Here is a 24,317-nt window from a genome sequence, read left to right on the forward strand (position 1 = left end):
TAACACCGAAGACTTTGCTATCATTAGCAGGAAAGTTTGGAGACAGAGTTAGATGGATTTGAGCTCCAGGTGATTGATGTGCATGTTCTTTTGGAGCGGAGAACACTTTCCTTGAATTTGTAATGTCTGTAGATGACCACCCCAGCTCTCCAGGGAGGTATCCATAGTCATTACGAAGTGAGGTATTTAGCGTAAGAGTGTTAGGTGCTCTAATAGGTGGGAGATTTGGGACCACCAGTCTAGCTTTATCATACATGTGCAAAGATCACCGGGCCACTGAACGATTCTTTTGTTTGAATCTATTGTTTTGTAGCTGTTCCTGTAAGAGTATAATTTTCAGGTGCGCAAGAGGGATCATATGGATCGCCGAGGACATGATAGCCAGAAGCTATTTGAACCAACACACTGATTTATTTTTTAAAGTTTGAGAGCCAATACCTACAGCGTTAGTTGCTTGGCTTAGGATAGAAAGTCTTTTGTCTTGGACAGTATCACGTGCTGCGGCCTAGAAACAGAAACTTCTGGGATGAAGAAGTGGATGATCTTAGATAATTCAAAAGGGGACCTAGTTTGAGAATCAACTTTAGGCAAGCTTCTGTGGCCGTGGACGATTAAAATGCCTTTGCTACTTTAATCAACCAGTTTCAGAGGTAGGGGAATACCTGATGACCCTGCATCCCGAAAAAAACCTGCTACAGGGCTATGCAGTAGGTAAAATGCTGGAAATTGAACTGAAGCCAAATGGGAGGGCTTTAATGCATGGCAGGAAATGTGGAAGTACGAATCCTGTAAATTCAGAGCGGTCATGTGGTGTCGGAGGGGGTGACCACACAACAGTATTGGTTTCAGAAATACTTGTTTAATTTCCAGAGTTCTTTGATGGATAGCCAATTCTTTATTTTTGGGTCTATGAAGAAAAAAACAAGAATAGAAGCCTGTTTGCTTAAAATGTACTCCTTTCTCCATGTCCTCTGTTTAGCGTAGCTATCACTCACTTTCCAAGCAGATGCAGATAAGGCGGGTACCCTCATTTTGGTGGAGTAGTGGGCGGAATCTTGGTGAACTCTAAAGTCTGACCTAATGTTTTGAGAGCCAGGACTTATTTGTCCAAAACTCTTTTTCCCCATAGATGACACCATTTTGGAATATGCCAAATGGGAACAAGCCAATACAACCATGTTAAGGAGTGGTAAAGTGTGCAGTGTCCTGAAAACAGCAAAGATTAGTTCAGAAAAATTGTGGGAGGCAGGCATAAAGTTGGGAGAAGACCACCTGGCTGTCGGGTCTAACAGTGCAGAAAGTGATCCAGCTGGTGTTGGCATGGGGATAAAGGTCCCCGTAAAGGAGGAGACAACGATGAAAGGTCCCATTTCCAACACAGTCGCAAGTTAGAATGGTAGGCTTGCCCAGAGTCATTAATTTATTTCACCTTACCGCTTAACAGGGTCAACGCCATGGCCCACTCTCAAGGGGTTTGGACTGCATCAACAGAACTGTAAGAATCTGAGGGTTGTCATAGTGAACAACAGAATAGCTGAAAGTAGTGGGGCCCCTAATTGGGAGCAGAATAATAGATTTGGTCACATGATGCAGTTTGGAGATATGTGATAGTGGGACAATTGAGTAAATGCTCCATAGAGGGCGAAGCCCTCTCCCAATATGAGAATCCCAACCTGGAACCTTGAAAGATTTGATAGGTCTGGTAATTTGGAACAAAGAATAAATCCATTCCTTGTGGTATTCCTGCAGACGTCCAGGTTTAGAGAGGACAAAACGGTGAAGGGATTTTCAGCTATAAATAATAAGGGTTTCAAGCGAGGGAAGGGAAGAGCTTCTACAGGGGTGCTTACCCTAGTTTCTACTGATGTAATTAAAAAGACTCTTGATGAAGTGAAATACAGATTTAAGTAGTAGTGTTAGGGTTGAAGAACGGATCATACAGGCAATTCATATTATTAAATACCTATATTCGTTAAGGAGTATTGTAGGATGAATAATTGGCTGGATGTCCAGGAGTAATATTTTCAGAATGTTTTGAGAAAGTTCTTGGAGGCCATCGTAATAATGGACGGGGATTTTAATGCCAGTTTGTATCCTTAACAGTTAAATGAACAGATGCAAGAGGTATTGGAATGTTATAGTATTCCACCAGCTTCTTTCCTACTGGGCATGACCACCAAAGAGGACAAGGCATTGGGTCAATGGCTTGAAAACAATGGGTAGTTATGCTTAAATGGATGTTTTGAAAATGACATTTCAGCTGCTGCATCGTCCCACCATGGCTGCCTATAGAGGGTTCTATTGATTATATGTTTATCCCAGTCTGGCAGCGTGGACTTTACCAGGATTCTAAAGTAATGAATTACCAAGGTTGCAATCATTGGGCTACCGCAGGAGTCTTCTGTTTCCAGGAACTAGAAGCATTCACAATGGTTTTGTCATGGGGTATAAATTTACTGCAGAGGCTTACAACTAGTCTTAATGTGCCACCTCCAGCATCTGGACACCTATCAAATTTTAGAAAATATCTGTTTTCTCTGTGTGGAACAAAAATAGAACTGTGAAGTTTAACATGATCTTAGAAAATGTGATGGATTGTATAGGTGTGAACCTTAAAACGTGTGAGGTACGGTCAGAGGGCCAGGGTAATGGCAAAGTTTGGTTTGAGTGTGCCCGTCAGAAAATGAAAAGGCTTTTGAAAAAGGTATCTAAACAAGTTAGGCTGAGACTAGAGAGAGAGTTTCTAAACAGGAAGTTGATAGTTTAAAGTCTCAGTAAAGGCAGCCAACTAAAGAGCAAAAAATACCTTCTATTATAGCCGGTGGAATGGAATGCAGGAGACCAGAGTGTTCTGGCGGCAAGTAAATGAAACCTGCAAGTCCTACGAGGGGGTGTTTACCTGTATGATTGAGGATGATAACTGGATGACGGACCTGGAGGGTTACATGGCCCATCGTCCATGTTGAATAGTCTCCGGGTGGGCCCTTTGAGAGCATGGAGAGTAGGAGCCCATTTGGTTCTCCGGAAAGGAGTGGCATATCCCAGGCCTGCTGTATGCGGATGATTTGATTCTGTGAAACTATACCCCTCTTGGATGCAAAGGAAATTGGACTCTCCTGATGCATACAGTAAACGTAAATACCTAAAAATTAATTTAGAGAATTCAAAGATAATGTTTTTTGAGGTCAAAAGTAAATAATTTTAAATGGGTTTTGAATTGATTTGCAGTTGACTCCTACAAGTACTTGGGGTTGACATTTAATAGGAATTTATGTTCACATGGGGAGTGTCAAGTCCAGATCCATGTTACAAGCTGGATGCCCTATCAGATTTAACCAGTAGCTTGGCACTCACTTCTCTTACGAAAGCCTATGAAGGGAAAATGTCCCCCTCCACCCCGGTGCTTCAAGGGGCAGTGATTCTTGCACGGGCCCCTCCTGGAACTGGTAAACAGTGGAGGTGGTGGTCCTCAAGAGAGTACGGTCACTTACTCCAGGAACCATGATACAGAGTATAAGGAGGGAACTGAATGCGTTTCCTTGGCAGGCTAATTCCCACGTTTTGAGGTTTCTCAATTAGCTACTGCTAGATAATGATGCTTTAAAGGTTTACAAATTATGCTGGGAAGAAATACTTGCTAGTGGGAGGAAGTGGGCCAGAGGTGTTCGGTTTAGGATAATAGATCTTAAAAATATGCATTTCTTATAGGGCACAACTGGAATAGGAACTCCGTTTCCAAGCAAAAAAGTTCGAAGAGAATCATCGGTACAAGTAGGCTATACATTAGATATGGCCTACTTTAGGGAGAAACCTTCCATAAGCTGCACAATTAAATCTCTTGGCCAGGAGGATGCTTTCCGTACTAGGGTCATTTATCTGACCCCAGGCTACGTAATGAGATTATAAAATTGAGATTGGGGTGTAAACCAATTTTCTCAAATGTTAAATGGTATAATGATGTACAGGACGAAAACGTTCCTGTATGTGTCCCCTGAATGTTGAGTGTTCCTTGTGTTATGTTCTCATGGAATGAGTTTGATTAAGTCTGCCCGCATTAAGTATTTAAGACTTTAATTTCAAAGAATCAAACATATTTTAGATCAGATGCAATAGGGTTAGTGTCCAAGATGAGTTTTATAGATGTTGCAGTAGGAACTGCATGATTCATGCGTTCAGGCATTGTTTTAGAAAAGATTTAGAATAGGTGTTCTTTTTTTAATTGCATGTATTTGTGGTTTTAGATTGTTTTATTATGTAACTGTATTTATTTTATTGAATTTTTAATGGACAAGAGGAGATCATCTTATAATCGATAAGGTAGTCTAGGACCTAATGAAGAGAAAAACATTTAAAAAAAAAAGATAATGACCACCACCTGACATCAATATTTCCCAGTCTAAATGAAAAGTGGTGTTCTTCAAAGTTAAAATCCTTCAAGACTTCAATGAATGGCAATTCAAAATGGGGGCAGGGTATATCTGAGTGGGTGCTGGGGAGAAATTTCTATTCTCTTAGATTTTTCAGAGACTGAATACTTTGCATGATGCAAAAAAGAGTCTCACTTTTCAGCGCACATCTTCACATCCCATCGCTGGTTGTTCCAGTTTCAATGGAACAGCCAAAGATTGACCTAATTCATCTTCTGTTCAGCTGCTCACGTTACGATGTTTTTTTATTTAAGCTAAGGAAACCAGTAACTAGGTTTGTGCGAACTAGAGGGATTCAGGATGATTATCCATGTAAAAAGCCATGATTCTAAGGTCACAAGAAGTGAAAAGGGTTTTCCTAGGGTACTGCTTTCTTTGAGAAAGCTGGCATGTGCTGTAGGGCTCCAGGCTTGGTCTATTCAGGCCATTTTTTCAGGTCCTAATTTTATTTTTATTTGCTCCAGGGGCTGTCTTACTTGTTTAATGGACGATCTTCCAGGAATTTAAATAGTGTCTAAGTCATAGAGATACATAATTGGCTGTTGCCTTTAAAGGGTTGATAGTTGTGGCGACTTCTCCACTAGTAAAAGACGAACCTTTTAAGAAGTGCATGCACATTGTTGTCTGGAACTTTTGTCAGGATCTCATTATGTGCTCCCTAACCCAGCAACATATTCACTGCTGCATCATATTGCAGAGAAACGCCTCAGTATAACCATATATCAAGTATCTGGGGGGCTGACATCAGAAATAAATGTTTGGGACTATAATCTCTCAGTTACAGGAGAGTATCTACTGGGAAAGAATAATCTACTAGCAGACTTGCTTTCTTTTTCCACAGATCGACTCCATCGATCGGCTTCTGTACAAGAAACATTTGATGCGAATGCACACTTGGGGTCTATGCAAAGTGCTTATGTTTGCCTGTAATAAATGAGCCACTCTTGTGATTTTGGCTCCCTATGATGACCCTCACCACCACGATTTTAATTGACTTTAGAGTGTTCCTTAATGTAGGATGGTCCTGCATTTGCCTGCTTCTCTTCTGTTCTGTAATCTTGCGGTCTTTCAGAGGGAGCTGTTACGGAGTGGAACAGTCTTGTCAAGAGCACAGCGTGTGGGATGTGTATTTGAAGGTGTGCAGGAATGTGTATTGTATTGTGCATTGATGAAAACGAATAGTTTCTTACCTGTCGGTGTAGTTTTGCAGCTTGAAGATCTTTCTGGATTTACTATACTGTGCATTATTCCGCGGTCTAGTGGTTGGGTCCGGAATCGCAGTCTTTTCTTTCTTTCTTTTTTTCGTCGCCTAGGTGGGCGTCGATGTCCCACCTTTTGGTGTACTTCCTGTGACCTCGGCACGCTTCCTGTGGAAGCTCCCACCTTTGGGCGCCATCTTAGAATTCTTTTTTTCTTGTTTTGTGTTCTTGTTTGCGAATCCTTTGGCAATGTTCAGTATTTCTTTTCAAGTAAGAGATGTATCCGCTTTGTCCTTCAAGGTATCTGTTTCTGTATTGTCCTTGTATTACCACCTGCTTCTCAAACTCATCTTTCTGGTGGAGGTGGGTTCGCTAGTGAATTCAGAAAGATCTTCAAGCTGCAAAACTACACCGACAGGTAAGAAACTATTAGTTTTGCAGCGTTTATCTTTCTGGATTCACTATGCTGTGCATAGACTTTGTAGCGGTTTGTTAGGTTTGTGGCGGCAGGGTGGAAGACGAGCATTGGTTGTTGAATATATGTTGAAGCACTTTCTGTCCTACTTGTGCATTTGTCTATCCACACAGTAGTGCTTAGTGAACGTGTGTACTGAAGCCCATGTTGCCGCCAGGCATATATCTTGAATGGGTGTGTTAGCCAGGAAGGCTATTGTTGCCCCATTTTTTCCTGGTAGAGTGGGCCCGTGGCCCCTCTGCTAGTTCTTGGTCTGTCTGTCTGTGGCAGAATTGTATAGTTTGTGCGATCCATCGTGCGATGGTTCCCTTTGTTAATGGTCTACCCATGAAACTGCTTGCGAAGGACACAAAGAACTGTTTTGTCTTCCTGTGTTCCTTGGTTCTTTCTATGTAGTGTATACTGCCCTTCTAGCATCCAGAGTGTGCTGTACCCTCTCTGCGCTTGTGGTCGGTTTCTGAAAGAAGCTTGGTATTTGTACTGTCTGGTTGATGTGGAACCTTGACGCCACCTTTGGCATAAAGTGTGGGTCAGTTCTCATTACCACCCGATCATTGTGTATTTGGATGTAGGGTTCTTGTAGTGTTAGCGCCTGTAGTTCGCTCACCCTGCGCAGCGAGGTGATTGCCACCAAGAAGGCGGTTTTCATTGTTAGCATTTGTAGGGTGGCCTTATGAATAGGTTGAAAGGGCGCTTTCATGAGCTCTGTTATGACTAAAGTGAGGTTTCATGCCGGTGGTGGCATCCTCTTTGGTGGTGCGATCCTCTTTGCCCCTTCCAGGAATCTTTTTACTATCTGTGAAGTAAAAAAGCTCTTCCCTGTTTCTCCTCTTGTGTATGCTACTATCACAGCTAGGTGTACTCTTAGCGAGGATGAACTTAGTTTTGCCTTCAGTAGGAGCGTGAGATATCTTGGCACCGTTGATTACCTGGTCATCTTCTTGTGTAGCTTTTTCTTGCTGCACCATTGTGTAAACCTCTTCCATTTTGCCACAGAGCACCTTCGTGTGCTAGGTCTAATTGCCTCTCCTAGTACCCGCAGGGTGCTTTCAGGTAACTACAGGTGTGCAAACTCTATGTCTTCAGGAGCCATGCTGCTAGGCTGAGGCTCTCTGGCTCTGGGTGTAGTACTTCTCCGTTTTGCATAGAGAGTAAGTCTTTCCTTTTCCCGAACTTGTGGGGTGCACCCTGTGCCATTTCCATTATCTGTGACTACCAGGTCTGCCTGGCCCACTGGGGTGCCACCAGGATCAGAGTCATGTTGCTGGTTCTGCACTTGTTGAGTACTCTGTGTATCAGAGGTATCGGGGAAAAAGCGTAAGCAAATGCTTTCGACCAGCTTATCCATAGGGCATTCCCCAGGGACCCTTCCCATGGTTGCCTGGATGCGAAGTTTCGGCATTTTGCATTCTGGTGTGTTGCAAATAGGTCTATTGTCGGTATTCCCCACCTTCTGAATAGCCTTTGCGTTTCCTGTGTATTGAGCTCCCACTCGTGGGAGGCCGATGTCTGTCTGCTGAGCCAGTCTGCTTCCACATTGTCCTTCCCTGGTAGGTGTATGGCTAGCAGGTCTATTTTTAGTGGGATGGCCCATCTCCATATCTCCTGTGCTAGGTTCGATAGCGGGGCTGATTTTGTTCCTCCCTGCTTGTTGATGTAGAACATCTTTGTCGTGTTGTCTGTCTGGATCAACACTCTGGTTGTCATTTTTGTCTGGAAGGCCTTCAGGGCGAGGAACACTGTCTTTAGTTCCAGGTAGTTGATGTGTTTGACCGCATCCGCTGGAGTCCACAGATCCCTCACCCTGAGCTTGCTCATGTGAGCTCCCCATCCCTTCTGGGATGCGTCTGTGGTGATGGTCACCGTTGGGGTCGGTGGTGTTAAAGGCTTCCCTTCAGTTATGTTCTCCTTGTTCCACCACGACATCTCCTCCTGCACTGCGTGCGTTACAACCACTAGATATTGCCAACTTCCTGTAGCTTGTGACCATTTTTCTTGCAGCCATTCCTGGAATGGTTTCATGTGGAGCCGTACATTTGGGACCAGATGTCTGCAGGAGGCCATCATGCCCATGATCTTGCTTGCTGTCCTCACTGTCAGAGCTCGCCTCTTCTGGTAGAGGCGCGTCTCCTTCAGCATGTCCATTGTTCTCTTGTCGCTGGGGAACACCCTGCTCTGTATGGTGTCGATCTGTGCTCCTAGGAAGATTTTTACTTGCTCTGATTCCATTGAGGATTTACCCCAGTGAATGGAGAATCCCAGGTCCACCAGTGTACTTGTCACGCGCTGTGCGTGTTCTTCGCATGTCCTGTTTGAACTTGCCTTTATTAGCCAGTCGTCCAGGTACGGGTATACATGTATCCCTTCCATCCTTAGGTGCGCTGCCACTGCTGCAAGGCACTTTGTGAAGACCCTTGGTGCGGATTGTAGTCCGAATGCTAGGGCTGTGAACTGGTAGTGATCTTTGTTGATGGTAAATCTCAATAGATGCTTGTGCTTCCTGTTCATTGGGAGGTGCAGGTAGGCATCTTTGAGGTCTATGGTGGCCATGAAGTCTCCCTCTCCTATCTGAGGAATGACCTCTTATAGGGACGTCATCCTGAACTTTTGTGTCTTTATGTACTTGTTTAGGAACCTTAGGTCCAGAATGGGTCTCAGTGTTTTGTCCACCTTTGGTACCAGTGTGGAAAAGTAAATTTTGCCATGTTCTGTGTCCCTACGTGTCATCCATCATATGTTATGTGTGCATGGTTAATATGCATATGTTATTCCCCATGTTTGATTAAAGACGCAATTATAGTTGTGTCCACCTCTAGTATGCCAGTTTCCAGTTCTCGTGAATGATACGAGTATCAGGCCTATGTAAAGTTACGTTGCCACGTTTCTCAGTGTGCACGTTATTCCATTGTAAAGTCCCCGTTTCTAGGCCTCAAAAGGGCCCGGACACCAGATTCAGCTCCTGTCTCCTGAACCCTCGCTGAGGAACGATACAGCCCCCATCTGTATCCTCGACCCTTCACTTACTTCCTGCCTCACAGTGCCTGGTTCAGCCTGGCTCTGCTTCTGAACCTGCCAAGAGTATATTATGATTCCAGTTATCAGTTCAGTCCTCCTTCTCTGCATTCCTAAGCTACTGAATCGCATCAATAGTTTCCGTCATTGTCTAGCTTTTACGTCTCCATGTAAGAGAAATACTGCATTTAATGGTCATTTAATATTCTTCATCACGCACTACATGTAGAATAATGCATGCTCCAGTCTTAGAGTCTGTTAGCCTTTCCCCTCCTGACTTCTAGTTTATATCAACATGTTCCCTAAACATCAGATACTAGGTAGGTACATGTCGCCCTGACTCTCCAGACTTCAGTCTCTGCTCCTAGCACAGAGTTCATAGCCCCCAGCTTCTCCTAGTGATACGTCATTGCCAGTTTGCGCGCACCATCAGGTTAGAGGTCCCGGCTCCTCAGGTAGCCCCCTCCATGGTTTCCGCCCCATTCATGACATATTCTGTTACGTTTGCATCACATGTCTATGTATACGCCCTGTTACACCTCTTTTCACCCTTATCTTTCGCGACTGCTACGCGTCACGCCTATTGCTCCACCCACTGCTACGCCTATTGCAATGTAATGCTATGTGCTTGCGCTATGTATATATGCTCATGTACTGTTATTAAAAAGTTATCCTTCCTAGCCTTCTTGTCCAGATCCTGGCAGCGCTGCCAGGGCTTACCATTCTGTTCCCGTGCAGGTTGTCCTGTTCCTGTCCTTTATGCTGTATTAAACCTGCAAAACTCCTACTACCTCGAATCTTGACTCTTATTTATTGAGCTATCTGTTAATCATTTATGCATTCAAAAAGAGAGGTATTATTTATTTATTTACCACATAATGGCGCCCGAACAGGGACTTGCCCTTTCCCCACGCGTCGGTGAAGCCACGCCGACCCCCTGACCCTCTGCAGTCGTGACGGAACTCTTCTGCGCACCGGCAGATATTTCTGCTTCAAGTATCCCTCAGGCCCACGGAGGAGACGGAGGAGGCGGTCCAGCATCCAGACGAGACGGTGGAGGAACGCGGCGAGTCCCGACCAGAGCCCAAGCCGAGAGTCCAAGGTCCGAGGTATCCGGAGGTCCACCCGTAACTGAAGTCCGAAGTTCGTCGTCCGTCGTCGTAGCAGTCCAGTCCAGTCAGAGGCCTTCCGTTCTTGCTGCCCGGTGAGTACCGTTACTGGGGTAGTATCTAGACAGGGTCAATCTGATTGACTCTGGTCCGTGGGTTGGTGGTACACAGACCCACAAACGAAGTGTCCACTTCGGTGGATACGGGTCCTGACGTGTCTCTCTATGAGACCGGTAAGTTTCGTACTGTTTCAGCAGTGCATCTAGTTTCTGTTCCAGTCAGTTCTGTTCTCGAGAAAATTCATGTATTCTGTGTTCCGTATTCCAGGTAGTATTCTGTTCGAACTGTTATTTTAAATGTTCTTCATGTATTTTAATGTCGTGGTATGAATGGGGAATAAGTATCGTGTTCATTGTGTATTGTATTGTGTCTAGATTACAGTCCAGTCATGCCCTTGTTTTCTAAGTTACGTCAGTTAAAAACTAGAAAGGGTCTGCTGGAAGCAGCAGTTCCAGTTCCGCCTAGGGACAGTCCAGGTCATTTTATGTATCAGAAGCATGGCATAAGTGCCATATTATATCTAGATTTATGGGTAGAGTATACCAAAGAGTTAGAGGAAAAGTATAGGTGGCCCGTATCAGGTACGTGGGATGCCGAGTGCATCATGAGAGTAGAAGAGGCATTATGGAAAAAGAAAGCCAGACAGTCACAGAAAGATGCCATCGAGTTATGGCGCAAAGAAGCTCATAAAAGAACCGAAAAAGAAATCAGAAAGTCAGAATTAAGTAGAGAATCCTTAGAACGAGCACAAGAAAAAGAACTAATCGAGATAGGTGAACAAGTTAAAGCCGAACAGTCAGACAGACAGAGGAATGCCCTTATTAAGGGTATGTACCCTCTTCTTGCCGAGGGTTTGCCAAAAGCGACCCCGGAGGCATCCAGTAATTTCCCGCCACCATTAGTTCCGACCAAGCTACGTCACAAACCGACCGCAGCTGATATTTTTATTTCGTCCTATTTGGACGACACAGTCCCAGAATATGCAAATCCTGTTCGCGCTCCGCCAGTCCCTGTAAATCAGGCACTTCCCGTTCCTCCAGACACCGGGGTACCCCTTGCAGTACCTGTTACGGTCCCCCCGGTCCAGCCCGCCATACCAGTTCAGCCCGCATTTCAATTTCCTGCCACACTAGTACGAAGAGGATCAGTCGACGATTCTAGTTTAGGGGCCGCAGGAGGAGGTCCTCCTCAGACCCCGCCGCCACATAAGCGTTTAACGTCAGCTGAATTACATGCACAAGCGTCACAGCGTACGCCCAGACATCAGTCTGTAGCAGAAATAAGAAAAGCCCTTAATGAATGCGGCTATGATCCAGTCCCAGGCGAGGATAATATGGTTTTATATTCATTCCGCGTAAGAAAGGTGGCCGAGTATCTAGTCACCCTACCGAATATGAAAGAAGAACTAGACAGAATATATCGTTTCATCCGTACAGGGGATGATCCAGAAAGCATTGGCGAGGCCATGTCTCAAAGGAAAGCCGAGATCCAGCTTATGATACTAAAGTTTCTGATTAACTGTCTAATAAGAGAACAAGATTACCCGTCTAAAGATCCGGCCGAAATGAAAATCCTGACAAGGTGGAGTGATAATATAGCCGAGGGTAAGCACAAGACCGTCGGTGCTATGGAGAGTATGTACAAGAAAATCCGTAAAGAAATAATAAAGTTACACGAACAGCGTAAAGCAGCACAAGTAAGCGAGAAAGAAAGTAACTCTGATACTGAAGAGGTAGACGACGAGCATTCCGCCAGAATAGCGTATGTAGGAAAATCTAGATTTCCAGATCGCCATTTACGCCTAGAACACAAGTCTACTTTCCATCATCCAGCACCAGAACAAGGTTCTCTAGAACAAGTGTTTCAAGCCACCGATCACATTCTGAAATCACGAATCGGTTACAATGAGTTAAGTACTATGCATGAACAAGAACTAGCCCGATCAGCAGTCCGATGGATTACTGATTCTACCACTTTTCCAGACGAAATAGTGGCACAAATGTTTCTGAAACTGCCCCCAGCCGAGCAACGACTGGTGGGTATGTATATGATCCAGCACCTCATTACTCTGTATGAGGGTCAACACTCTGATCCAGGTCCGTTACATGATATCCTGAACGAGTTACTCCAGTATAGATGGAAAGGTCTAGGTACGGATTTAATTAGTGTCATTCTAGAACAGCGCCACAAATATAGAACGTTTTTGAACCCGCATTTTGTTCATGTCTCACCCCCAGAAAGTAAACCATTTTACATGGAGAGACAGAATCCGTTACGAGAAGTCCACCCAGTTAGAGGAACGGGTGGCGAACTAGAACGAGTGTTTGTTTACACTCCGATTACAAAGATGGAACTCCTAGAGATGAAAAAATTAATTCCCTGCCACGATAAAGATCCAGCAGGGTTCCACCGAGAATTAAAAGACATGCTCCGTATGGGAGAATACACGTATCCAGATATAATTAAAATGTTAAAGGTTCTGTTGCCCGCAGGGGTGTATGAAAAGCTCAAGGAAAAAGAATGGGAGGTGGGAGAGAAAAAGATCGATTGGGCAGTTCTAGAAGCTGAAGATAAGGCACGAGTACCAGGTACCGGTCTTGGAGCGAAATGTAAAGAATTACCTGAATTATTGATTCAAGTTTTACCCAGATTGTTAACAACGAAAAAGGAAGACTGGGATGCAATCTCAGCCTGTAAACAGAAACAAGACGAAGACATTAGTGATTTTTATTCTAGATTTGAGAAATGTTTTAGCATCAACAGTGGCCTCAAGACAAGTAGTGAGTCATACCCTCACCTTTTTGTTACTAAATTAGTCGAGAATTCAAGTCCACAAATTAAGAATCGAGTTTTGAAAGTCGAAAGTACCTGGCAAGCTAATACCCAGTCCCAGATGTTACAGATGCTCCAATACCACCAGAATAGAATCAGAGAAGAGCAAGAACACGAGAGAAAACGTATGAAAGACACGAAAATGAAAGTACTAGTTGCACAATCTGTTCCTCAAGACAGTCAGAAGAGGGGTCCGAATCAAGCCAGTCATCCTGCAGCTCCCGTTAAAGGGAACTGCAATTATTGTAAACAGCCAGGTCATTTTATAAACGAGTGTGCAGTTCTGAAACACAACATAGCTACCGGTAAGACTAAAGAAAGACCACGTCCGCCTAGACAAGAACAAGTTTCACAGACTCCTCAGCCACAGAATACACAACAGACAGTTACAGCACCGCAGCCTATTGCTGCAACACAGCATGTTACACAGCAAATGTATCAGTATGCACAGTCCGAGTATCCAGAGTACCAGCAGTATTCATGAAACAGCCTAGAGAGGGAGGTAGGCTTGCCTCTCATCGAGATACCTGTAGATCAAGAAGGTCCCTATGTTCACAGTCAAGTATTAGGGAAAGACAGAAAGTTTTTGATTGATACAGGGGCAAGTAGGACCACAATTAGTCACGCCGAAGTTCCAGGGGCTCCGCTCTCAGGCTCAAGAAATGTTTCCCTTGGATTTTCAGGAAAACCTATAGTAAATGAAATATCAAAGCCAGTTACTCTAGAAGTAGGTCCATTGTCCCGTACCACTGATCTGTTACTTACTAAGTCATGTCCAGAAAACCTATTAGGCATTAAAACACTGAAAGAGTTAGGTGCAGTTATATGCTGTTCCCCAGAGGGAATACGTCTGTTCCTACGTGACTTTAAGGGTCACTATGTATTACGAGATTTTGATCCCAGATTGTCTAATGTTCCGCAGCATTTATGGGCGCAAGGTCCAACTGATGTAGGGTACATGCAAATCACACCCCATCGTGTGACTCTCAAGCCAGGTGTAGTGTTACCACGAATCAGACAGTACAGATTGCCACCTGAGGCTGTAGCAGCCTTATCCAAAATTATTGACGAGCTCATCGCTCAAGGAGTAGTTGTAGAAACTGACTCCAATGTATGCAATTCTCCGATCATTCCAGTCATGAAACGTACTGATCCAAATGCACCCCCAGTATATCGATTAGTGATTGACCTACGAGAACTTAATAAATGTATTATTCCTCAGTACCCAGTCGTTCCAGATATCTCTTCCCTATTGACAGCCATTGATTCCGAAGCCACGTTCTTTACTGTAATCGACCTCAAGAACGCGTTTTTCAGTGTTCCCATTCATCCAGACAGCCAGTTTCTTTTCGGATTCTGTTTAAATGGAAGGAGCTATATGTTCACACGAGCTCCTCAAGGTTTCACAGAAAGTCCTAGTATTTACAGTCAAGCACTTAAGAGACAGCTTGATAATGTTCACATGCCAACTGACACTGCCCTGCTCCAGTATGTCGATGATCTACTGATCACAGCCCGTTCTGAACGTGACTGCGAGCGAGCGTCACTGACGGTTCTGTATTTCCTAGCCGAGATGGGGCACAAGGTGTCCCCTTCGAAGCTTCAATTCTGTGTCCAGCAAGTGGTATACTTAGGACACTTACTGTCCAAGAGGGGTAGGCAGTTGACACCAGACCGTATCCAGTTAATAGCGAGTCTTCCTCAGCCCAAGACCCAGAAGGAGGTACGTGCTTTTATCGGCCTTACTTCTTATTGTAGACAATGGATTCCTCAGTATGCATTTCTAGCCAAGCCACTGATACAGTTAACGACACAGGAGGCAGCCGTACCGACTGTCCTCCCTTGGACACCTGAACATACACTTAGCTTCAATGAGTTAAAGAAAGCTTTATGCCAAGCTCCAGTTCTAGCCACACCGAACTACAGTAAGCCTTTTACACTTTTCGTCACAGAACGTGAAGGTACAGCATTATCTGTTCTCACACAAGATCAAGCAGGACAATACAAGCCATGTGCTTATTTTTCGAGCACATTAGATCCTGTAGCCCAGGCTCTGCCTGCGTGCCTCAAGTCAGTTGCAGCCACAGCACTAGCTATCAGACAAAGTGATTCCATAGTATTAGGACACTCCCTGACGGTACAAGTTCCACACTCCGTGGAAGTTCTTTTAAATCGAACACAGACTCAGCACTTGACAATTGCACGCTTAACAGGTTATGAATTGACACTGTTCCAGCCACACATAGAAATCAGACGCTGCAACATCCTGAACCCTGCTACACTGTTACCATCAGTTACTTTAAGTCCGGACACACATGACTGTGTGGAAGTAGTTAATATTACGACAAAGCCAAGACAAGATCTGACAGATATTCCGTTACCAGATCCCGACCTGACACTTTATGTGGATGGTTCATGTATGAGAACAAGTACAGGAGAACTAGTCGCTGCGTATGCAGTGACTACCGATACTGAAGTTATTGAGACACACCGTATTGACACTCTGTCCGCTCAAGCAGCAGAGCTAGTTGCTCTGACTCAAGCCTGCATACACGCCAAGAACCTGAAAGTTAATGTTTACACAGATTCACGCTACGCATTTGGAGTCGTACACGACTTTGGAGTGCTCTGGCAGGAGAGAGGTTTCATGACTTCTCATGGAACCAAGATTCAGCATGGTCTCCTTATTCAAGCTCTGTTAGATGCCATACATTTACCGACATCCATTTCTATCATGAAATGCAAAGCACATACGAAAGTTACTGACATTATTTCCCAGGGTAACGATCTAGCAGATCGCACAGCCAAGCTCACAGCTCAGACTCCAGACATTCCAGTTAACATGACACACACTCCAGATCCGACTACATGCATGACAGTTAAGGACCCTACTCAGGATGTCATAGATATCCAGTTACATGCTACTCCCGATGAAATCAAGAAATGGTCCGAACAAGGAGGGGTCCAGACAGATCAAGGATGGGTGACGAAGGGTAAAACCACATGGTTTCTCCCCGACTCTATGGTTCAAGTCATTATTAATACCGCACACAGTCCAGCACATTTAGGGGAAAAAGCAATGTTAGACAGTATCCAGAACATTTGGTTCAACAAGCATCTACGAGCTGCAGCCAAGCAGAAAGTCCGTACCTGTATGATATGTTGTCAGTTTAATCCAGGTAAAAGTGTCCCGGTGGAACAAGGTGGATTCCAGCCCCCTGACCACCCTTTTGAAGTCCTCCAGATGGATTATATTCAGATGGAGCGATGTCGAGGTTTCAAGTATGTCCTTGTAGTTGTATGCGCTTTGTCCAGGTGGACAGAAGCATATCCAGTCCCAGATTACACAGCCACGACCACTGCCAAGCAGTTGGTTCGTGAATTCTTCCCCCGTTACGGACTCCCTAGGGTCGTATATTCTGATAACGGCCAGCCATTCTCATCAGAGTTAATGAAGCACGTTTCCCTTTTGTTAGGAGACCAGTGGAAGTTCCATTGTGTACGCCATCCTGAAGCAGCAGGTCTCGTAGAGAGACATAACCAGACCCTGAAAATTCGCATCGCCAAAGTATGTAAAGAGAAAGGTGTGGACTGGCTAGTAGCTCTGCCAGTCGCTTTGTTCTATATGCGCATGGTCGCACATTCCAGATCAGGTCTGTCCCGTATGAGGTCGTTTTCGGCCGCCCCCCTAACATGTGGGGTACTCCTAGACCCCGAAGTATTACCGATGTTTCAAGTAATATGCTGACAGATTACCTAGCTTCCTTGATGTCTGCCCTCAACTCTTGTCGTTCACAGGTTGCCGCCGCATTTCCAGACAATACCGAGGTGGCACCGCATGAAATCGTTCCCGGATCCATGGTCTTAGTTCGCAATTTTGACTGCTCAAGTCCGCTGGAGCCACGCTGGAAGGAGCCCCGACAGGTCCTCCTCGCCACCCGTACAGCCGTGAAGTTGGAGGGTCGCAAAGGCTGGGTGCACCTTTCGCACGTAAAGAAATTTTATGGACTGAAACCCGTCTCAAAGAACATTTCCCAGGATTTGAAGGAATGCCAAAGTACTATTCTCAAGGACTGTCCCGCAAAGAACAATGATACTGCACCCTCCCCGTTAGAGAAAACTCCGCAACAGGAGTATAAGTTGAAACTCCGGTCTAGTAAAATAAGTCAGCCAGTTTGATTGTCTAAGTCCTCCCCTAGGTGAAACGGTTAGACTGTTTCTGACATGTATAAAATAGACCCCCATAGTGAGAGAGTTAGTCAAAACTCAATCCGATGTATCGTTTTTCTAAGTTTCGTTTTATTTCTCAGCATTATGATTTCCTGCACCAGTTATGCATTTTATCTGTATTTTCCAGTTTCTCATGTAAATAAGTTTTCTAATGTTACAGTAGAGCACACGTTTAGTGATCTGCCTCCTCATGAACTCTCTTACCGCCTCGCTATGCGTAATAATACTTTTATCCGCATGTTACATCATTCACACCAGACCAGCAATGCCACTAATTGTTGGGTATGTGGTCGACTCCCCCCTTTCCAGATACCGAAGGGAGTTCTTCCACTCTTTCCTTATCCGTTTTCACATAATGGTTCGTGTGGAGCATGGTCCACGTTAACGTCATCCTCAACAGATATGTCTTTTCTTAACAGTACATGTTTTCCAGACAAGCACGGTCTTCCCCACAGAACCGGGTTAGATCTAGAAAATGAAGTTTACAATTTAGGTAATTATTCTTCGAATTTCATGGTCCTGAATGTTCAGTCTGATACTACTCCAGACTTACCTTCTATTTCAGTACTACCAGTCAAAGGCGAATTACGTGTCCGAAATAATGGTTCTACACATGTAGTACATAGTGATTGTACTACTATTGTCAAGTATAGTGACAGTGGGAAATCTATTTTCAAAGTTTCACGTCATTCATATTTTATTTGTGGTCAAACCGCATATGTTCGTCTGCCCCTCGATTGGGAGGGTACCTGTTACATTGCCTTCCTACTGCCACCAGTTTTCCTAGCCCCATCTGATTATCATAGAAACACACATCTAGTACACATTAGACATAGAAGGGAGATCGAGTCCCCAATTGTCGATTATACTGAAACTGCTCTAGAACAATATACAGATTTCAATAGAGGTTTCTTCTTCTTTATAGGCCCTATCCAGAATAGTAAGCTAATCCGCAGGTTAACCAGAACCCTTGAAGCTGTAGTAAATGAGACTGCCTCTGCTCTAGGTAACTTAACCAAAGAGCAATCTGCTATGAGATTTGTAGTTTTACAAAATCGTCTCGTCCTTGACGTCATACTGGCCGATAGGGGCGGGGCCTGTAGAGTCATCGGATCTAGTTGCTGCATTTTCATTCCAAATAACGCGCCGTCTGTTTATTCAGCTATAACCAGACTCCATAAAATTGCCCATCTGTTACATCAAAATCCAGGCACCTGGACATGGTCCGGTTGGCTCTGGAGTATAATTTCCGCCTGGGGATGGAAAGTCTTGTCCTTTCTAGGTATTGCAGTAGCGATTATATTCAGCTGCTGCCTCTGTATACAATGTGGCCCTGCGATTTGCGGCATTTGTGCTACATCATGTATTCCTAGTCCCAAGCCCCGTTCTAAATCCCGTTCCAAGAAAATTCGAGACGAGCAAATGATACTGTATGAAATGATAGATGGTATCATGAATATTGATGTTTCCTGATGGAAACGTAGTGACAAGGAGGGAATGTGGAAAAGTAAATTTTGCCATGTTCTGTGTCCCTACGTGTCATCCATCATATGTTATGTGTGCATGGTTAATATGCATATGTTATTCCCCATGTTTGATTAAAGACGCAATTATAGTTGTGTCCACCTCTAGTATGCCAGTTTCCAGTTCTCGTGAATAATACGAGTATCAGGCCTATGTAAAGTTACGTTGCCACGTTTCTCAGTGTGCACGTTATTCCATTGTAAAGTCCCCGTTTCTAGGCCTCAAAAGGGCCCGGACACCAGATTCAGCTCCTGTCTCCTGAACCCTCGCTGAGGAACGATACAGCCCCCATCTGTATCCTCGACCCTTCACTTACTTCCTGCCTCACAGTGCCCGGTTCAGCCTGGCTCTGCTTCTGAGCCTGCCAACAGTATATTATGATTCCAGTTATCAGTTCAGTCCTCCTTCTCTGCATTCCTAAGCTACTGAATCGCATCAATAGTTTCCGTCATTGTCTAGCTTTTACGTCTCCATGTAAGAGAAATACTGCATTTAATGGTCATTTAATATTCTTCATCACGCACTACATGTAGAATAATGCATGCTCCAGTCTTAGAGTCTGTTAGCCTTTCCCCTCCTGACTTCTAGTTTATATCAACATGTTCCCTAAACATCAGATACTAGATAGGGTTTAGGTACATGTCGCCCTGACTCTCCAGACTTCAGTCTCTGCTCCTAGCACAGAGTTCATAGCCCCCAGCTTCTCCTAGTGATACGTCATTGCCAGTTTGCGCGCACCATCAGGTTAGAGGTCCCGGCTCCTCAGGTAGCCCCCTCCATGGTTTCCGCCCCATTCATGACATATTCTGTTACGTTTGCATCACATGTCTATGTATACGCCCTGTTACACCTCTTTTCACCCTTATCTTTCGCGACTGCTACGCGTCACGCCTATTGCTCCACCCACTGCTACGCCTATTGCAATGTAATGCTATGTGCTTGCGCTATGTATATATGCTCATGTACTGTTATTAAAAAGTTATCCTTCCTAGCCTTCTTGTCCAGATCCTGGCAGCGCTGCCAGGGCTTACCATTCTGTTCCCGTGCAGGTTGTCCTGTTCCTGTCCTTTATGCTGTATTAAACCTGCAAAACTCCTACTACCTCGAATCTTGACTCTTATTTATTGAGCTATCTGTTAATCATTTATGCATTCAAAAAGAGAGGTATTATTTATTTATTTACCACACCAGGAAGTAGGTTGAGTACACTCCCTTGTTCCTTTCTCTGTATGGAACTGGTTCAATGGCCTCCTTTTGGAGGAGTTCCTTCGCTTCCTTTTGAAGTAGCTCTAGCTCTTTTCCTGACAGCGCCCTTCCTTTTGGTTTCCTGTTTGGCGGTGTCTTTTCCAGTTCTATGCAGTATCAGAACTGTATGATGTTGAGTATCCATTTGTCTGTGGTTATCTTCTTTCACTCCCGGAAGAAATGACTTAGCCGGCCTCTACTGGTGTTACAGGTTCGTTGATGTTCTGGCCCTGTAACCCTGTGTTGGTCTTGTTGTGCTCCACCCTGGGAGGAGTTTTGTGGGTGGGCACGTATTGCGTGACGGAGTCACTTAGAGGTGGGTTGCTGGCCCCCTCGGGGAGGTGCTTGAGCAGCTGTCCGATCTCGTGCAGAATTTGGTACTGGTGCCTGTTCAGCAGGGCGTTAGAGTTTGCCATGCGCCAGTGCATGGCTGCATTTCTTTCCATCTTCCTCCCCGTTAGGTCCATCCTCCTTTTTTCCTTGTCTGGTGGTGGCCCTGATGTTGTTGGCACATTTGCCCTTTTCCTGGCGGTTGCTGCAATAAAGGAGTCCACCGTAACTGATCCTCGGATGTAGGGAGGATCCTTAGAGGAGTGTTTATACTTCTTCTCCGTCCTCGGCGTCACTGACTTGCATGTTGCCGGTTCCTTTAACGCCTCTTTCCCCTGGGCCATGACGCTCTCAAGCATGAGGAGGTACGGGCTCCTAGTTTGTGTGGGGAGCAGGGTCTCCTAGAGGAAGTCTGCTTTTGGTTTTTCCTCATCTAGCTTGACTCCAAAAGCTGTTGCCGCGTTCTTGATGACCATATTGTAGGCCCCCCATGTCATCTGGTGGCGAAGGCCGCGAAGGGTACGTGTCCACGGCCTCTTCAGGGCTATCGGTGTCGAGGACCTGCCACTCCAGGTCCCGTGTCCCCGAGGATGTTGAGCTGAGGATCGTCCGCTGATCGTCGTCGCCCTCCTCCTCATAGTAGAAGGCTTCTTCCTCTGGATGGTCCTGGGTCTCAGGACTTTTCGGGGGCTCTTCGGCCTTGAAGTCCTCCTCCTCTTCTACTTCGACGATCACCGTCTTTGGCTTCGACGGAATCACGAACCCCTTCCACTTTTCGTCGAACTCCTTCTTTCTTTGTAGGATGTTATCCATTTCGACCTCGAGCCGTCTTTTTCCTCTCTATTTCGGCGGCCTGTTCGGCGTCGAGCGGTTTGGCTGATCTCTTCGACGTATACGTCGACGCCTAAGCGACCTTTGGGTCCTTTTCTTCCGAAGTCGAACGTTCCTTTTCGGGGACGTGCTTCGATGACCTTGGCTTTTCCCCGGTCTTCGCCGCCTGGGAGTCCTTTTCGAAGGATCCGCTGGGCTGTTTGTCCCTTGATGCAGCTGCGGCCATCGAGATTTTCGGCGCCAGTGCGTCCTTCGAAGACTTAAGACTCAGACTTTCGAGGGTCTGTTGGGGGCTTAGGGGTCGTCGACTCTCCTACCTCTTTAGAAGTCTTCTTATCGTCTCTACAACCGTGTAGTCGTCGTCTTCTCCGGCAAAGTGGTCCTCCTCATCGCTCGAGAGCCCAGGTCTCGAAGGGACGGTGGTTGTCCCTTGCCTTGCATGTTGTAATTGGCCCTTCTTTGTTGCTCTCTAACCCGGAGAGTCTACGGTGTGAAGGCGGAGGAGGCGTTGCAGTCCTTGCTCTCGTGGTCGACCGGTAGGCAGAGGTTACAAACCGGGTGCTGGTCCTTCTGCACGTATTTGTGGTGGCAGTTACGGCAGAATTTAAAGGGTGTCTTGTCCATTTCTTGCGCTTCAGGGGGCCCCCTGTGTGGGCATTCACCGTTGGACGTCGAAGTTCTCCTTCTCCTTTATCGTCCCGGCTCGATGGTGTTTTTCCTCGTTGTTTTCTCAGTCTTTTCCGTGCAAAAATCAACTTTTCTGCGTCTTCTTTCCTCCAAAACTCTGCAGCCCCTCGGGAACGATCCAGACCCAACGGCGGAAAAAAGAATCTGAAGATGGCGCCCAAGGTGGGAGCTTCCGCAGGTAGCGTGCCAACATCACAGGAAGTACACCAAAATGTGGGAAGTCAACGCCCAACTGGGTGACGAAAAAAAATTAAACGAAAGAAAGGACTACGATTCCGGATCCAACCACTAGACCGCGGAATAATGCACAGCATAGTGAATCCAGAAAGATTCACGCTGCAAAATTATGAGTTCTTACTATTGGCTTTGACCATTCTGTTTTCTGACTTTACCTTGCTCTATGGACTATTGCCTTTGACATGCTCTCATGTCATCCTACTTTTCAATTCCATCTTGCTTTGGGCCTTTCTGTGTGCATAGCTTAACTAACTCCATTTTCATGACTGAAGTCATTTTCTGTGCCTGCACGAAGCTGCAGAGCTAAAGAGGGCATGTTTTGCTTTCCTCCTCTTTTTCACACTTTTCTGACTGGATAAATCCGGTTCTTATCAGAGGAATGTACTTGGTCCATCTCGAAGGCATAGTAAAGGCCTGATCAACCGATGCCGTGGACTTGGAGCAGACTGGTACGTGCTCTCATGAGAGCAAGGGGGCGAGGCTTGCTAGAAGCTTCGTTATGTTTGGATTTGTATTAAAAGGGGGAGCCTCCACTGGTCTGGTGGAAGTTTGGTGGATTCCGAGTGAGGGCAGACGTGTCTATCTCGGATTGAACCCTGATTGCTGAGCTCTGATCCCCGGCTGTGTGAAGACTTCCGCCGGCCAGAAGTGGGCAGTGTATGCATCAGGTAATGTATTTTGTTTTGTGGTTATTGCCATTGTGATGTGAGCCAGTGGCTGTGATCATTTGAGGTGTTTTGTTTGTGGTGTGGGAGGTGCACACCCAGAGTGATCCTCTACTGTTTATATTATATATATATATATATATATATATATATATATATATATATATATATATATATATATATATATATATACACATACATATACATATACATATATATACACATATACATATATCTTTCTGATCTCTTGCAGGACGTCAAGTGTATCTTATCTTATATCAGTTCAGTATTTTAGTTTGCTCAGTTATTGATTTATGCCTTTAGATTATACGTTTGCTACATATATTTGAATCTAATGCATTTGGTATCTGAGACAGCCTTTGTTTAGAGAGTATTATGTAATAAACCCCAAGCCTTAGTCTAAAAGTGATAGTCTTTGGATTTTGTTAAATAAAACTCAATTTCAAAAGGTGCTGTTTGTTTTGTGTTGAAGTCTTGCTGTGCCAGGGGTGGTAAGACATGCTCAAAAGTGTATATTATTCAAAGGTGCAGTGGTATATTTGCCTCCCAGGTGGGAGTGCACTGATTGGGTGTGGCATATTGGTGAAAACCACATTCAAAACATTGCCTCACGTTGTTAATACAAATCTCCCTAAATTGTTCAGTAGGAAACTAGATCCACTAGCAATGGATGCTTCCATGCAGGACTGGAGAGTAGGTCAGAATTGTTTTCCGACCTCCTCTCCAGACTCGAGGAAGTTGATGTAATTTTGACAACTGCTCCCTGGAGAGTAGAAATAGGGTTCACAATCATACTGGAACTTTCTTTAGTTCCTCTAATAATTCTCCCTTATTTCCACCGCCAAGCTCACTCAGGCCTTTATTTGTTTGTGGCTTGGAAACTTTCTGCAGCTCGCTGGCAAGTTCCATGCCTTTCAGGAGGATTTGCCTACTACAATTCAACAGGCTTGGTCTGAAGATTCACCAGAGATAAGCCTTGACTTAGTGCAGATGAGCAAGTTTGTGTCTGAAACAAGAACTGAATCGGTGGGGACTAATATTCAAAATGTCTTAAATTAAACATTTCTGGCTGAAGTAGGTCTATGTTAGAAAACCATAAATTTAACTCACTACTTTCACTCTGCTGTTGTCTGTATGAAATGGTGTAGATTTTTCCTATTGCAGATCTCTGAAAGCCTCCTAAACATCATAACTGGGGCATTAGGCTACGTACAGAGTGAAGACCTACTAACCTATACCCTACTCAAATGGAAGAGTAGTCAATTAATCAGTTCCAAATCAAGCACTGTGTTTCAGTACAGAATCCAACATGCACCATTGAAAGCACAATTTGGATTGTACGTGCTCATCCAATGCTGCCTTTTTAATTTGAAAGTGGTGCTGCTTCACATGATGGCCGAATCCATGCAATTACTAGTATACTATTATGCAGC

At 44.9% G+C, this 24,317-nt stretch overlaps 1 protein-coding gene across 2 annotated transcripts in view; it reads right to left on the minus strand.

Moving 5' to 3' along the window:
• Positions 1-24,317, minus strand: part of ACADM (acyl-CoA dehydrogenase medium chain) — a 227,167-nt gene that overhangs the window by 95,433 nt on the left and 107,417 nt on the right. The window lies entirely within an intron of this gene.

Source organism: Lissotriton helveticus, chromosome 1_2, assembly GCF_964261635.1.
Source record: "Lissotriton helveticus chromosome 1_2, aLisHel1.1, whole genome shotgun sequence".
In the NCBI taxonomy this organism is placed as follows: Eukaryota; Metazoa; Chordata; class Amphibia; order Caudata; family Salamandridae; genus Lissotriton; species Lissotriton helveticus.